The sequence below is a fragment of the Triticum aestivum genome, chromosome 4A (assembly GCF_018294505.1).
Source record: "Triticum aestivum cultivar Chinese Spring chromosome 4A, IWGSC CS RefSeq v2.1, whole genome shotgun sequence".
NCBI lineage: Eukaryota > Viridiplantae > Streptophyta > Magnoliopsida > Poales > Poaceae > Triticum > Triticum aestivum.
The window spans coordinates 599,079,191-599,096,682 of record NC_057803.1 but is presented as its reverse complement, the minus strand read 5'-3'; positions in this window follow the sequence as shown (position 1 = coordinate 599,096,682).

The window sequence follows — 17,492 nt, the reverse complement described above, 5'->3', positions numbered from 1 at the left end:
GTGTAAACGGCACGGTTGGGTTACCCACACCTGTATTGATGAGAATCCCGTAATAAGGTGACACGATCTCTGCTTTGATAAGACGTGTCAATGGCAACCGCGTCTCGAAACGTGGAGCGGCAGACGAAAAACGGTTCGAAATTATGACCAGGCAGATGTGATGTCATGTTACGGAAAGTTGTCGGCAGATTGGACTCGTCTAAAGTTATATTCTCCCTGTGGTTGTGTGTGGTGTGTGTTACAGTTCCGGACACGTTGATACATCCGAAGACTATTTTGGGATTCAGAAGGAGGAACCCGCCTTGCAATGCCGAAGACAGGCCTACGCGTCGGATACCTTGTCATTGAAGGCAGGTTTAGGGGCTACTGAGGGCGTCCTGGACTAAGGGATCCTCGGGCGTCCGGTCTGTTAGCCATGGGCCGGACTGATGGGCTGTGAAGATACGAAGACCGGAGACGGCACCCGTGTCCGGATGGGACTCTCCTTGGCGTGGAAGGCAATCTTGTCGACTAAATATGTAGATTCCTTTCTTTGTAACCGACCTTGTGTAACCCTAGATCCTTCCGGTGTCTATATAAACCAGAGGACTTAGTCCGGAGAGAGACACATTATCATAACCATACAAGCTAGGCCTCTAGGGTTTAGCCATTACGATCTCATGGTAGATCAACTCTTTTAATACTCATATTCATCAAGATCAATCAAGTAGGACGTAGGGTATTACCTCCATAGAGAGGGCCCGAACCTGGGTAAAATATTGTGTCCCCTGCCTCCTGGTACCATCGACCTTAGACGCACAGTTCGGGACCCCCTATCCGAGATCCGCCGGGTTTGACACCGATAACGGGTGCATTGGAGCCCTATATTTTGAAGAGTGCCAAAATGATATTTTGAAGTTTAGAAAAAATTCCACATTGTTCATATGGATGTATGTTACACATGTGGAAATTCTGATGATGAAATATGTAACCATGTGAATTACACACAAAGAAAAAAATTGTGTGTTTGGAAAGATGAACATTGCATATATTATTCACTATTTAGATATCGTCATTTACTCATTTTTGCATAGCTCACATGCTTATTTATTTCATCACCAAACTTTACACACGTGTAATATACATTCATATGATCATGTAGAATTATTTTCATCATTTTTTGAAAAATCTAATGTAGTTCTTAAACTAGTTAAAATAATGTCCTCCGATACATCCATGTTCCAAAAATCCACTCTCAGGGAGTAGCTGCTAGTCCCGAGAAGTTTTTATGCCACTGTGAGTTCGTATGTTGCACTGGGCTTAAATTCCTCCTGGCCTTTTTTTTTCTTTGCTGAACAACCTATTATCACTCCATATTTTTGTTCTTACATATCATTTATAAATGGATATTTAATTGTAGACTAGGACCATTCGGAATCAATAGAGTCAGTACTCCCTCCATTTTTATTTAGTCCTTATATTAGCTTTGGCCAAAGTCAAGCTTTGTAAACTTTGACAAAGTTTATAAAAAGATATTAACATATAGAATAACAAATCAATACCATTAGATTCATTATTGAATGCACTTTCATGTCATATAATTTGTTATGGTAAATGTTTATATTATTTTCTACAAACTTGGTCAAACTTTACGAATTTAACTTCATTCAAATCTAATATACAGAGTAAATAAAAACAGAGAGAGTACCATTTTACTACATTGATGCTGGTGGCGATGTTGGAAAGATACATGTGTTGGTAGTGTTTTCCTTTTGGTTAGACGTTTAGGTCATCTTTAACGTTTGTATCATGGTGTGTTGGTAATATATATCGCTTAGAAATGTAATGATGTGGCACACAAAAGATAGCACCACGTTTGCATTTATCCTATATATGTGACAATGTTAAGAGCAACTCTACCAGATCTGCTAAATTTCCTACCCACAAAATCATTTCACGGTTGGCCCTAAAACGATTTTGCGGGCAACTCATCCCCGGCGCAGAACACATACTGCAAATAGTAGTGCAAAATTTAAAACTTAAACTTAAAACAAGTTACCGCTATACATAGATAGTCCAGACCTCGCCGGAGTTCATCACACACACAGAGACAATCTAAACTTAAATACTTAAATTGACGGAGGGCCAGCGGTGGCTCACGGCCTCACGTTGAGGAAGAACTCTCACACCAAACGGTAGACGGTGTAGGCGACCTCGTAATCTGCCTTCGTCACAACGAAGCGTTCGTCGGTGCCCTCTTCGCCGGCCTCCAACGCTTCCTTCGCGGCATGGCATGCGATCCACCTCGCGGAGCTTCTTCTTCGTCGTCCAGAGCTGCTCATGGAGCTCATTGAAGTGCTGCCACGCGCGGTTGTTGTGCTGCCGGAGAGGGCGCCGCGGTTGCGCGTCTGCGCCGAGTGCCACGGCTCGACGATGGTACCGGCTGGAGCTGCCGGCCTTCACATCGTGCAAGCCGCTCTTGTGCGGCGCCGACCTAAGTCAGCCCCCACTTCCGCGACCTTCTCCCGACATGATGAGTACTTGAGAGGGAAAAAACCGGTCGGATGCACTCGCCCGAGCTAAGAAAAGAAGGTCGCGGAGGGGATGTGGATTACGATGGAGGGGACAGATCTATCCGAGACGGGAACCCTAAAACGCCCCTCTCCCCGTACATATAGCGGTGGAAGCAGCGGTTTGCGGGTTGCCCATATATATTTTATGAGCCGGTGCAAATATACTGCTTCTGTTCCAGCCCGAAAAAGCCGGGAAATGCTGGCCGTAAATATATGACCGGCGGCGGGATAGCGTATCTGCTAGAGATGCTCTAAGATAATATCCTTAGTCTTTGTCTCCTTCCCTTCCTCTCTCTCTTCCTGATATGACATAGAACTAATTACTTCTTTCTATGGTCGTTAGACTATCCACAGTGGGAGTAATATAGATGATAATATCACACATATCTAGACAAAATAGATGATGTGGCAAATAATTAATGAAGAGAGTCATGTGGTAGCATAGTTAGTTACTAGTAGTAAGACTAGCCACAGTGGGAGTAACTTCAGCAGTAACATCGGGTCCAACTCAGCAAATTTGTTTATGTGGCAATGAATTAATGAGGAGAGAGCTAGCTGTAGTAACTTAGCTAGTTACTATAACATTACACGTCCCGATCTTTGCATGTTACCACACTTCAGTTACTATCTACTATGAAGATAGTAACATAGTCTAGGGATATGTGTATGTTACTAGTGTATGTTACTCTCCATTGTGGCTAGTCTTACTAACATCACACATATCAACGCAAGATGAGTCTACAACCTAATAAATGAAGTGTTGCATGACGCCACATATATGTTACTTCTCACTATAGAGAGGTAGTATTCCCTCCATTTTTGTATACAAGGCCACAAACTCAGATTATAGGTACCAATGTAGAATTTAATATCTGCTTTACAAGTCGACTATTCTTCTTGTTTACTGGGATCATTAATACTCCGCATGCATGCAAAGAAACTGAGTAGAGGAAGTAGCTGACTGTCATTATGACTGCATGCATGCAAGTACTAAACAGGTTGTTAATACGAGAAAATATCATTAATATTGTCTCGATTACTGTTGGTGGCCTTGTATAGATGTAAAATGTATATTTCATAGTGGCCATGCATGTTACTAGTCTAAGTTACTCTCCACCATGGCTAGTCTTAATTGACCAATGAAAACAAATTTAGGCAACTTGCTAGTAGAGAAAACAAATGAAAATAATGTCTTTGCTTGTACTCCTTGCAACTTCATGTCTTGGAGTATCTGGCTGAAGTACTTAGTTGTCCAAATTAATGCGGGCCTTAGGACGTTAGCTAGCTAGGTGGAGTACATACACCAGTGCATGGTGGGCAGCTAATCCCTGCATTCATCCATCTCCCAACTGATGATTTATTGGGGGGGGCTCGGGACGTAGCTACTAGCTAGGTAGCACGTAGGTCGATGGAGACGAGACGCCAACTCTCTTAATAACTATTGCTGATTTTGCGAGTTGGGCGTTTCGATGCCTAGGCTCATTTGCATTTGGTTAGAAAAAAACAATTAAAAATTCAAAAAAATCAAACATTTTTTTGTGCGGTAGACAATTTGATGCGTGAGGCCCGCTTCGAATTTCAAGTCATTTGAACATTTGAGGAGCTCTCAACAAAAAGGACAAATCGGTCCAAAACAGGACATGAACAGTAAACATTTTTATAGACCCCCAATTTGTCTTCTTTTCTGAGAGCTCTTGAAATGTTCAAATGATTTGAAAATTGGAGTGGACCTCACACATCAAATTGTCTGCCACACAAACAAATGGAATTTTTCGAAATTTTTTAGTATTTGTTTTGATTTTTTCGTAAGCGCGGGTACAGATGAGCTCGGATGTAGAGATGGAGTTTTCAAGATTTTGCTAGATACTGAATATGTAGGAATACGAAGGTACATATAGAGACGAGACGCAGTCTTTCTTCATTGCTATTGTTATATGTTGTCATCTTGCTATTTCATCCCATCAATGAAAATGTTTTCTAACCATGGGTTATAATTGACACCGGCACGACTACCCGGCCCACCTGTCATTCGTGAGTCTACCTGCCCGTCTTTCTACATCGGCCCTCGTCGCCCTACTTCGATCAGGAATTATACATCACCTTCCGCCTCCAATGTGTACGTATGGCCGCCTCAGGCAGGGTGGTACGTTGGCCGCTCGGGTGTCGGCGCTGCGTTGGCCGGTTAGGAGCCTGCGTTGTCTTGTTGGACGTGTGTCGTCCGCACGTTGTTCCACACCGGCCGTCATCACTTTGTTCTACTCGGACTATCCACCACTCTGCCTTCACCGTCCGTGACTCCGACCTCATCACCGATCAGCGTCCTTGACCTTGTGAGCGTTTGGATTGCTCATCCAACCGCCCACAATCCGCTTCATCCATGCCGCGCAACCGACTTGATCAGCAGTTTTGTGCGTGCCTCAACGGGTTCCCATGAAGAATCGTCTCCGGGTTTGTGTGCCTCTCCACCGATCGAGCATCAAGCTGTCACTGTGTCGCCTTTTTGGGCCGCTGCGCTGCCGCCTCGTGGTTCTCTCTGCGTCTATGTCGACCCGCGCGCTGCCGCTTTATTAACCCTTTGGGTTGAACGGCCACGACACATGGTCTACGTCACCGCCCGAGGTCGTCCCCGTTGTTGAACCGACACGCATGTTGCTGTTGCGTCGCCCCTTTGGCCTGAAGCGCCGCGGCACGCGGTCCACAACACCGCCCTGAGGTCTTTCCCGTTGCCGGCCTGACACGTGCACTGCCACCGCGTCACCCCTTCGGGGCATAGCACCCCAGCACGCAGTCCACTCCGCCCTCCCTATGCATTGACGCCTATTTGGTATGTGCCGCGCTCCCTCCCTAGGCACGGGAACACCATCCTCCGTGCCTGCTCTTCGTCACGTTGTTGGATTCTTCTTCGCCTACTTCGAGCACCGCCTCAGCGCTTCTATAGGCGGCCAATTTGGCTCTGCACGGGCTACCGTTGGTCCGCCAACCACATCTTCATCTTCGTCCAGCACCAGCTCATTGTCAGTGTCACCGTCATTTTCCCCGACCACTTCATGTACTTTCCATTCTATTTAGATATGGTGTATGTAGATCTAATCCTTATATAAAGAAAATTTTCTCATTTCACTTTATCTCGTTTTCTCTAGAATTTCTAGAAAAAATAATAGCTCTATCTTTATTTAATATTTAATAATAAAATAACAAGAGACTATTAAAAATGAGAGTAGTACTAATTAGACCCTAATTAAGATAGTAGGACTAATCTATGCAGTATAACTAATGACAAGTAATACTATTAAATAAAAATAAAGAACTCTATTTCAGAACTATGAGACAGAATATTCCATTTTCTTATTTACTCTTTACTTTATTTTTTCTATTTAAAGTTTATCAATTTACACAATGTATCTATGAATGAAGTAATAAATATAGTTTGTCCCCATCTAGGCATGTCATGTGTTGGCAACACCAACGTGTGCCTTCGTGCATGATGTGTCGCCGGGCTTGGCAAACCTGGCGCGACCCCTCGTCAACACCGATTATTTTCCATGTACGCATGTCCGGTGCTAGCTACACCGACTCGTGTTATCGTCCATGATGTGTCCCTCGGCTTGGCAAACCTGACACAATGCCTCGTCAATCCCGTCTTCTTTCCGGTGCAACACTGCACCCCTGACCGCATGGCGCTTCCTGAAGGAAATATGCCCTAGAAGCAATAATATAGTTGTTATTTATATTTTCTTATATCATGATGAATGTTTATTGTTCATGCTAGAATTGTATTAACCGGAAACTTGATACATGTGTGAATACATAGACAAACAGAGTGTCCCTAGCAGTATGCCTCTACTTGACTAGCTCGTTAATCAAAGATTGTTAAGTTTCCTAGCCATAGACATGTGTTGCCATTTGATCAACGGGATCACATCATTAGAGAATGATGTGATGGACAAAACCCATTCGTTAGCTTAGTACTATGATCGTTTAGTTTATTGCTATTGCTTTCTTCATGACTTATACACGTTCCTCTGACTATGAGATTATGCAACTCCCGAATACCGGAGGAACACCTTGTGTGCTATCAAACGTCACAACGTAACTGGGTGATTATAAAGATGCTCTACAGGTGTCTCCAAAGGTGTTTGTTGGGTTGGGATAGATCAAGACTAGGATTTGTCACTCCGTGTATCGGAGAGGTATCTCTGGGCCCTCTCGGTAATGCACATCACTATAAGCCTTGCAAGCAGTGTGACTAATGAGTTAGTTACGGAATGATGCATTTACGGAACGAGTAAAGAGACTTTCCGGTAACGAGATTGAAATAGGTATTTAGATACCGACGATCGAATCTCGGGCAAGCAACATACCGATGACAAAGGGAACAACGTATGTCGTTATACGGTTTGACCGATAAAGATCTTCGTAGAATATGTGGGAACCAATATGAGCATCCAGGTTCCGCTATTGGTTATTGACCAAAGATGAGTCTCGGTCATGTCTACATAGTTCTCGAACCCGTAGGGTCTGCACGCTTAACGTTCGATGACGATCGGTATTATGAGTTTATGTGTTTTGATGTACCGAAGGTTGTTCGAAGTCCCGGATGTGATCACAGACATGACGAGGAGTCTCTAAATGGTTGAGGCATGAAGATTGATATATTGGAAGGCTATGTTTGGACACCGGAAAGGTTTCAGATGAGTTCAGGCATTTTTTGGAGTACCAGAGAGTTACCGGAACCCCCCGGGGGCTTAATGGGCCTACATGGAATTTAGTGGAAGACAGAGGAGGCGGCCAATAGGTGGGGCGCCCCCCAAGCCCAATTCAAATTGGGAGGGGGGCCGGCCCCCCTTTCCTTCCTCCCCTCTTCCCCTTCCTCCCCCCTCCTATTAGGACTAGGAAAGGGGAAACCTACTCCTAGTAGGAGTAGGATTCCCCCCCTTGGGGGCGCACCATGAGGCCGGCCATCCCCCTCCTCCCCTCTTTTATATACGGGGAGGGGGGCACCCCATAGACACACAAGTTGATTGTTTAGCCGTGTGCGGTGCCCCCCTCCACATATTTCCACCTTGGTCATATCGTTGTAGTGGTTAGGCGAAGCCCTGCGTTAGTAACTTATCATCACCGTAATCACGCCGTCGTGCTGACGAAACACTCCCTCGGCCTCAGCTGGAGCAAGAGTTTGTGGGACGTCACCGAGCTGAACGTGTGCAGATCGCGGAGGTGTCGTGCGTTCAGTACTTGATCAGTTGGATCGTGAAGACATTCGACTACATCAACCGCGTTACTGAGCGCGTCCGCTTTCGGTCTATGAGGGTACGTGGACACACTCTCCCGGTCTTTGCTATGCATCACATAGATAGATCTTGCGTGATTGTAGGTAATTTTTTTAAAATACTGCGTTCCCCAACAGTGGCATCAGAGCCAGGTCTATGCCTAGATGTTATATGCACGAGTAGAACACAAAGATTTGTGGGAGATAATAGTCATACTGCTTACCAGCATGTCATACTTTGATTCAGCGGTATTTTTGGATGAAGCGGCCCAGACCGACATTACATGACCGCGTTTATGAGACTGGTTCTACCGCCGTGCTTCGCACACAGGTGGCTAGTGGGTGTCTGTTTCTCTAACTTTAGTTGAATCGAGTGTGACTACGCCCAGTCCTTGTTGAAGGTTCAAACAACACACTTGACAAAATCGTTGTGGTTATTGATGCGTAGGTAAGAACGGTTCTTGCTAAGCCCGTAGCAGCCACGTAAAATTTGCAACAACAAGTAGAGGACGTGTAACTTGTTGTGATGTGATATGGTGAAGACGTGTTGATATATAAATTGCTATATGAGATGATCATGTTTTGTAACAGTAATCGGCAACTGGCAGGAGCCTTATGGTTGTCGCTTTATTGTATGAAACGCAATTGCCATGTAATTGCTTTACTTTATCACTAAGTGGTAGCGATAGTCGTGATAGCAATAGTTGGCGAGACGACAACGATGCTTCGATAGAGATCAATGTGTTAAGCCGGTGACGATGGTGATCATGACGGTGCTTTGGAGATGGAGATCAGAGGCACAAGATGATGATGGCCATATCATATCACTTATATTGATTGCATGTGATGTTTATCCTTTATGCATCTTATTTTGCTTAGTTCGGCGATATCATTATAAGATGATCTCTCACTAAATTTCAAGCTATAAGTGTTCACCCTGAGTATGCACCGTTGCGACAGTTCTTCGTGCCGAGACACCACGTGATGATCGGGTGGGATAAGCTCTATGTTCACATACAACGGGTGCAAGCCAGTTTTGCACATGCAGAATACTCGGGTTAAACTTGACGATCCTACCATATGCAGATATGGCCTCGGAACACTGAGACCGAAAGGTCGAGCGTGAATCATATAGTAGATATGATCAACATAGTGATGTTCACCATTGAAAACTACTCCATCTCACGTCATGATCGAGATGGTTTAGTTGATTTGGATCACGTTATCACTTAGATGATTATATGGATGTCTATCTAAGTGGGAGTTCTTAAGTAATATGATTAATTGAACTTAATTTATAATGAACTTAGTCCTGATAGTATTTTGCATATCTATGGTGTAGATCAATAGCTTGCGATGTAGCTCCCCGTTTATTTTTATATGCTCCTAGAGAAAAATAAGTTGAAAGGTGATAGTAGCTTTCGGTGTCAAAACCAACGGACCTCGGGTAGGTGGTCCCGAACTGTGCGTCTAGGCCGGATGGTAACAGGAGGCAAGGGACACGAAGTTTTACCCAGGTTCTGGCCCTCTTGATAGAGGTAAAACCCTACGTCCTGCTTGATTAATATTGAAGATATGGGTATTACAAGAGTAGATCTACAACGAGATCAGAGAGGCTAAACCCTAGAAGCTAGCCTACGGTATGATTGTATGTTGTGATTGTTGTCCTACGGACTAAAACTCTTCGGTTTATATAGACACCGGAGAGGGTTAGGGTTACACAAGGTCGGTTACAAAGGTGGAGATATCCATATACATATTGCCTAGCTTGCCTTCCACGCCAAGTAGAGTCCCATCCGGACATGAGACGAAGTCTTCAATCTTGTATCTTCATAGTCTAACAGTCCGGCCAATGGAGATAGTCCGGCTATCCCGAGACCCCCTAATCCAGGACTCCCATAGTAGCCCCTAAACCAGGCTTCAATGACGATGAGTCTGGCGCGCAGTTGTCTTCGGCATTGCAAGGCGGGTTCCTTCTCCGAATACATCACAGAAGAATTTGAATACGAGGATAGTGTCCGACCCTGCAAAATAAGTTCCACATTTCACCGTAGAGAGAATAATGTTTTTGCAGATCTAATCCGCTAGCTTGTTTTGGCAACATGACATTACGTCATGGCCCGGTGATTATTCGAACCGTTTCTTTTAACCAGCCCCACACATAACGCGAGGCAGTTTTTCGACACGTCTTGTCAAAACAGAGATCGTGTCCCCTTATTACGGGAATCTCATCAATATGGGCGTGGGTAACCCAACCACGCCATTAATTACGGCGCTTGGGGGATAAGCGAGTTTTACCAGGAAAGTGGGGACGCTTAGTTTTGTCCGCCCATATAAAGGGATAAGGATTCACCTTTCTATCCACGCCTTCTTCCTCCTCTGCTCATCCGCTTCCGCACACTTGAGCTCTAGCGCCCAAGTCCTCACTTCCATCTCAACCTTCTTCAACCATGTCCGGAGCGGGAGGCAAGTGGATGGTCTCCTCCATCACGGAGGGATACGTCAAGAAACTGAGGAGAGCCGGATACCTGCCCGACGACATCGCGCACCGGCTCCCAGATGAAGGGCAACTCATCCCCACCCCCGAGCCCCATGAGAGGGTGGTATTCCTCACCCATTTCCTCCACGGACTAGGATTCCCTCTCCATCCCTTTGTCCGGGGGCTCATGTTTTATTACGGCCTGGATTTCCATGATCTGGCCCCGAACTTCATCCTCAACATCTCGGCGTTTATCGTCGTGTGCGAGGCCTTCCTCCGCATCAAGCCCCACTTCGGCTTATGGCTGAAGACCTTCAATGTCAAGCCGAAGGTAGTGAGCGGCCGCCAGGCGGAGTGCGGAAGCGCCATGGTGGGCAAGATGCCCAACATCACATGGCTCGAGGGCACCTTCATGGATACCATAAAGGGGTGGCAATCGGGGTGGTTCTATATCACCGAGCCGCGCGACCCCGCATGGGTAGCGGCCCCCGAGTTCCGATCTGGCATCCCCATGCGGCTCACCTCCTGGAAAGAGAAGGGCCTGTACTGGGGTAATTCAAAAGAGCTGACCGGACTCCAGTCATGTATTCAGAACATGGTGGACAAGAAGCTCAAGCTTGTCAACATAGTCCAGGTTATGCTCGTCCGCCGGATACTCCCGTGCCAACAACGGGAGTTTACCTTGTGGAGTTCAATCCGGCGCAGCACCGAAATCTGAGCAGGCTCTTCGATACGACTCATGAAGATGCCTGGAGGGTGCTGTTCAAGAGCGCCGAGGTCCCTCCCGCCATTACTGAGGATCGCGGATTCAGCGCGAAGCGCCACGCCAGTGCGGTAAGTTGTTCTACCTTTTACAGGATATTTGTTTTCTATATAGATTAGCTCTATGCGGGATCTAAACTCTCGTGCCGTTAACAGGACTGGCAGAAGATGGCCGGACAAATCGACTGTCCGGCTCCCTTGCCTGAAGGCCCTGCCGATGCCCTTCTGGTGAAGATGTTGACTCCGGCCCCTTACAAGGTGCCGGAGAAGACCAAGAAGGCCAAGGGAGCTCGAAAGAGATCTCGACGCCAGGCGTCGTCGGACTCGCCGTCCGATGACTCTGCGGTGCACTCTTCCCCCGAAGACGAGGAAGGGGAAGAAGAGGCTCCCCCACTGACTGGGGGAGACATGAAAAGGAAGGCCGCCCCAACTGGGGAGGCCGGAGGGTCCAAGAAGGGAAGGACGCTCCTTCTGGACAGCTCCACCACCGCCGACGAAAGTGAAGACGAGTGGTTGCCCAGGGCCAAGCCCCAGGGGAGATCGTAAGTATTCGGATACCAAAGTAACCCATATGATTCCTTTGTCGCATTGCTTTCCCTAGCGCTGAACTCAATTGTGCAGGCCGCCCCGATCCAATATCGAGGTATCCTCGGGCAGCTCCCTGGGTGTGTCAGACATGGATAGCGATCCAGTCCAGACCGCCACCTCCCCTCATCCAGCCGACGACACCGAGGTGCTGTCTCAAGAGGCACCGGGTCGAGGGGGGACAGTCCCGGAGGCGCCTCAAGGCGACCTTCCTGACTCCGGGAGCCGAGGGGACGGGGTCCCCAAGAGCTCCGAGTTCGGCCCTCAGCCGAACACCGCACCGGACCCTCCAACGGTTCCGAGCTCAGGCTGGCGGTCTCCTCCAAAGGGGGGTGAAACGCCTGTGCCGGTGACCTCTGTCCATCCAGAGGCGCCGGACACTATGTTGGAAGCGCTTCGCAGTGCTTCCATCGAGGAGGAGCACCGCACTATCATGAGTGCGGTGATCCAGAAGGTTCAGTCCGCCAAGAGCGGATTGACTGAGCCTGCACTAGCCTTCTAACAGGCTTCGAGGTAAGTGTTTTTAAAATGTAGTAGAAGTATTACCGCATAGACAGTAGCCCCTAATGCTTTGTTCGGTGTTCGCAAAGAAAAGCCGAATAGAGGATCAAATAATATCCCAGGAGTCTAATATAAGTATGTCAATATGCATATGCAGGCTTCGCTTCTGGCGTCCACCGCACTAACTGCGGAGGTCGCCGTACTAAAGGAGGCCCTCCAGGGGTCCCAGAAAGAGCTCGGCCTTGCTAAGAGGCAGCTCGAGGAGAACAGGGGTAAGTAATACCTCGTCTATAGATATATGTATATAAAAAAGGACGCGATTGCAAAATGACAGTATCATTGTATGTTTTGCCAGGGGCCACGACCGAGGTGGCGACCCTAAAGCAAGCGCTGACCAAGGCCGAAGATACAGCGGCCAAGGAGCGCACCGAGCGAGAGAGGCACGAGGCTCGGGTGGGCGAGGTGCAGTAAGAGCTCCAGGCTCTCGTGACGAAGCACGAGGCGTTGGAGCTAGACTTGAAGACGCGAGAGTCTGAGCTTGCCGCGGCCCGTGAGAGCGCGAAGAGTGCCAAGGCCGAAGCCCAAAAGGCCCTCCAAGAGATCGACGCGATGAAGAAGATAGCGGCGGGTAAGGCTTTCTATATGCAAAGCAAGCATGTAAAAGTAATTTACCGATTACTTACCCGAATCCGGAGCTCTTCAGGAGCATTCGCAGATTTGCCCCGCAGTGTGTCCGATGCCGCACAATTTTACCAGGCCAATGATGGAAGCTCGACGGAGAAGTTGTTTTGGTCTCAGTATGCTGAGGCCGAACATCCGATGCCGATGAGTGACCAGCTGAAGCAGATGTGTAAGTGCATCTAGTGCCACCCCTAGTTGGTTTTGGAGTATTGACGACAAACCTAGTTGAGGGACTAATGTGTTTGTGAGTATTGCAGGAAAACACAGGTGGAAGTCCCTCATTGATTCGGTTTTACTACCAGAGATGACCCCTAAAAATGTATGAAGACATTGAAGACAAAGGTGGTTTATGAAGATATTCACATTGAAGACTATGACAAAAGAAGACACGTTATGAAGCCTATGGAGCTCGAAGACTTAGATCTTTGGTTTCATCTTCTCTTCCTTTTCTTACTGTTCCACATTGTGAAGCCATTGCATGCTTGCTTTATCTTTTGTCTTCACAACGTGAATGTATGAACTATTTGGCTTCATAACTTCTTCCTACCTGATCCTTATTACACTGCAGTTGTTTGTCATTGTGCTTTCAGTCTATTGAATACATGACCATGGCTGGCCTAGTGTAATCTAACTTCCGCTACATAGTAAAAGGCATAATCTTCGCTGTTTGTCTTCATAACTCTCACGTTTTGAAGACTTTCATAAAAATCGCCTATTCACCCCCCCTCTAGTCGATATAACGCACTTTCAATTGGTATCAGAGCAAGGTGCTCCCATGTTCTGTGTGATTCGGTTTAACCACCTGGAGTTTTAGCTATGTCGACTGCAGGGATAATCAAAGTCTCCACTGCGTGCCCCGTCTTCGATGGAACTGAATATCCCTACTGGAAGAATAAGATGCGCATGCATCTTGAATCCATTGACGTCGACCTATGGTATGTCGTCGAGAACGGCGTTCCCAAGGCTGGACAAAGGTGTCACTGCTGCTGATGTCAAGAAGTTCACTCAACTGGACTCTACCGCCAAAAATATCATCTGTGGCCATCTGACAAAAGGACAGTATGCCCGTGTGAGTGCCTTGAAGACATCCAAGCTGGTCTGGGACTGGCTCTCCAAGGTCAATGAGGGAGTCTCAACCCAGAGAGATCAAAGAATCAGTGTCCTTCGCAACCTCTTCAACCGCTTCAAGCGAAATGAAAATGAGAATGTCCAACACACATTTGATCGGCTCACTGACATCACAAATGAGCTTCAAGCCCTCGGCGCCATTGAGATCACCAAACATGAAATCGTCTAGACGCTGCTGAGATCACTTGATAGTTCGTTTGACATCCTAGCCCTGATGATTCAAGAACGTCCTGATTTCAAGACACTCGATCCATCCGACATACTTGAGAGGCTCAACACACATGAGTTTCAGCTTTCTGAGAAAAGAGATATCTACGGTCCAAACTATGGGCGAACTCGTGCCTTGAAGGCAAAAGCTGTTTCCTCATCTGAAGAAGAATCTGACAGCAGTTCTGATGATCCTGAAGACAATGGAAGGGAACTTGCAATGCTAGTGAAGAAGTTCCAAAAATTCACCAAAAAGAAAGGCTTCAGAAAATCTTCACGATCAAGCTCAAGGAATGATGAAGCTTCTGCTCATGACTTCAAGAAGAAAACATGTCACAAGTGCAAGAAAACTGGACACTTCATCTCTGAGTGTCCACAGTGGGACAATGAGAACAGAAGGAAGAAGAAGAGCAAGGAATATGATTCTGACGACAAGAAGAAGAAGAAATACTCAAAGTCTTCTTCCAAGTCTTCCTCAAAGTCTTCATCACACAAGAAGAGCTCATCTGGCAAGGCACGTGCGTTTGTTGGCAAGGAGATGGATTCAGAGGAGGAGTTCGCATTTGAGGAGGCAGAGGTGGAGTCTGAGGAGGAGTCTGATTCTGGTATTGCGAGTCTGGCTACAGCATACGTTGCCAAGTCCATCTTCAACACTGAAGACAATGACTGCATCACCGACACCGACGCAAATGACAAGAACGACTCCACTCCTACCTACTGCTTCATGGCACGCGGTGCCAAGGTAAACACACACACTAGTCGCTATCAAACATCTAGTGACGATGACTCTGACTGTGATTCAAAACCCAGCTACAAAACACTTGCTAAAATGGCAACTGAACAACAGAAAGCTATGGAACATACTCAAAAACTGTTAGATAGAAGCGATGATCCGTTGGGTGCTGAAATGACTCGATCTGAATCCTTAATTGAAGACATAAAAAACCTTCACGTTAAGTATCAGGAACTTGAAGATCGTCTTGATTCTCTCTCAACAACTCATGAAAAGCTCTCCTATGATTATCTTCAAAGGAAGCAAGAACTTGAGAAATAGAGAGCGGCTCATGAAGATCTTCAAAAGGAAAACGAGTCACTTCGCGCCGAACAGATCAGTCCCGCTCAGGAAGGAGTTGAACCACCATGTCTTAAATGCATTGAGCGTGATAATGCTACTTCTGTTGCTGAATGTTCCACTGCTACTGCTGTTCCAATATCTTCAACTGTTGATGTGGTAACTAACCCCTCTACTGAGGATACCACTGCTATTGCTGATGAGAATGCTAGGTTGAAGACATTACTTGAAACAGGGATGTACAAAAGTCTCAAAGGACATTAGACATTATGTGATGTCCTCAAGAAGCAAATACTGAACCGAAACCCTAGGAAAGAGGGTGTTGGGTTTGTGAGGAAAATAAATGCAGATGGCTCTTACTGGAAACCTGAGCAGTACCCCAAAACCACATGGGTTGCTGCAAAGGAACTTTCAGCAGATCCATCCAATTTATCTGGCTTCACTTGTGCTAACCCCATTATCATTGATGAATCCTTTGATGCAAACTATAAACTGTTTAATAATCAGAATGGTGAAGTGTTTGCCAGGTACATTGGTACTAACTGCAGGAATGGACCGCCTATGAAGAAGATCTGGGTTCCGAAAAAATGTCTGGAAAATCTTCCTGTGAATGTCTTCATGACACCTCACTTGAAGAAGACAAACCTCAGACCAAAGGCTTCATATGGTCCAAAGGCTTCATACAATCAGAGGACTCACCTGAGTCACACTAACGCAAATGTTTTGCAGAGAAACCATACTCAGGCATATGAATATGAGAGCGGTTCATCGAACGTCATGTTCATATGACCAAAAATTATTCTGCTTATTCCTATGAGTATTATTGTCCACCTGCAAGACTGTTTGCTAAGGCTTCAAAGCCAAAATTCTCAGATGCTGCACTTAGACTTATTGCTTCTAAGCCACCCTTGAAGATGTGGGTGTTTAAGAAAGCTTAACTCTCCTTTGCAGGGAAAGGTCTCCAGCAGAAAAACAAAATCTTCTGAAGCTATTGCTGGGGACCTTAAAAATCTTGTAGGGCGCAAGATAAAATGCCCGAACCGCATCATTATGTACTTCATTCCTGAATCGCATGCTACTCTCCCTATTAGTCCTAATCTGGACCTAAGTTTTCATAACCCACTGGTTCGTCAAATGTTTTTGCTTCACAATTCTCTTCGTGAAGCCTATCCCCCTAACTGCACTGTAGGGTACGACACCAGCGTCTTCAAAGTCTTCAGAATGGATTATTGACAGTGGGTGTACAAATCACATGACTGGCAAAAGAAGCCTTCTTATGGACTCAACCTTACGTCCATCCGACAAGAGCCACATCACATTTGCTGACACTGGTAAAAGTAAGGTATTGGGTCTAGGTAGAGTTGCAATCTCAAAGGATCAACACATGGATAAAGTCATGCTTGTTGAATCCCTTGGCTTCAACTTAATGTCTGTCTCAATGCTTTGCGATTTGAACATGATCGTAATGTTTGGAAAATATCGTTGCCTAGTACTAATGGAATCTAACAAGTCTCTAGTGTTTGAAGGGTATCGAAAAGATGATCTGTACGTGGTAGATTTCTCAGCAGGGCCACAACTTGCAGTATGTCTTCTTGCAAAAGCTTCAGAATGCTGGCTTTGGCATCGGAGGCTTGGGCATGCTGGCATGAGGAACCTCCACACCCTTGCGAAGAAGAAGCATGTCATAGGCATCGAGGGCGTCAAGTTCAAGAAAGATCACTTATGCGGTGCCTGTGAAGCAGGGAAGATGACAAGGGGAAAGCATCCTTCGAAGACAATCATGACTACTACTCAACCCTTCGAACTGCTCCATGTGGATCTTTTCGGTCCCACTCACTACTCAACTTTTACTACCACTGCTTGCCTCTATGGCTTCGTGATTGTTGATGATTACTCTAGATATACTTGGGTGCACATAATCCTTTACAAGACTGAAGTGCAGGATGTCTTCAGACGCTTCGCCAATCGAGCTATGAACAATTTTGGCGCCAAGATAAAGCACATCAGAAGTGACAATGGCACTGAATTCAAGAACACCGGCCTTGATACATATCTTGATACCTTCGGCATCACACATGAATTCTCAGCTCCGTACACGCCACAGCAGAATGGCGTCGTCGAACGCAAGAACAGAACACTCATTGAGATGGCCAGAACGATGCTAGATGAATACAAGACTCCAAGAAAATTCTGGACTGAAGCCATTGACACGGCATGCCATACAATCAATCGTGTTTATCTTCACAAGCTTCTGAA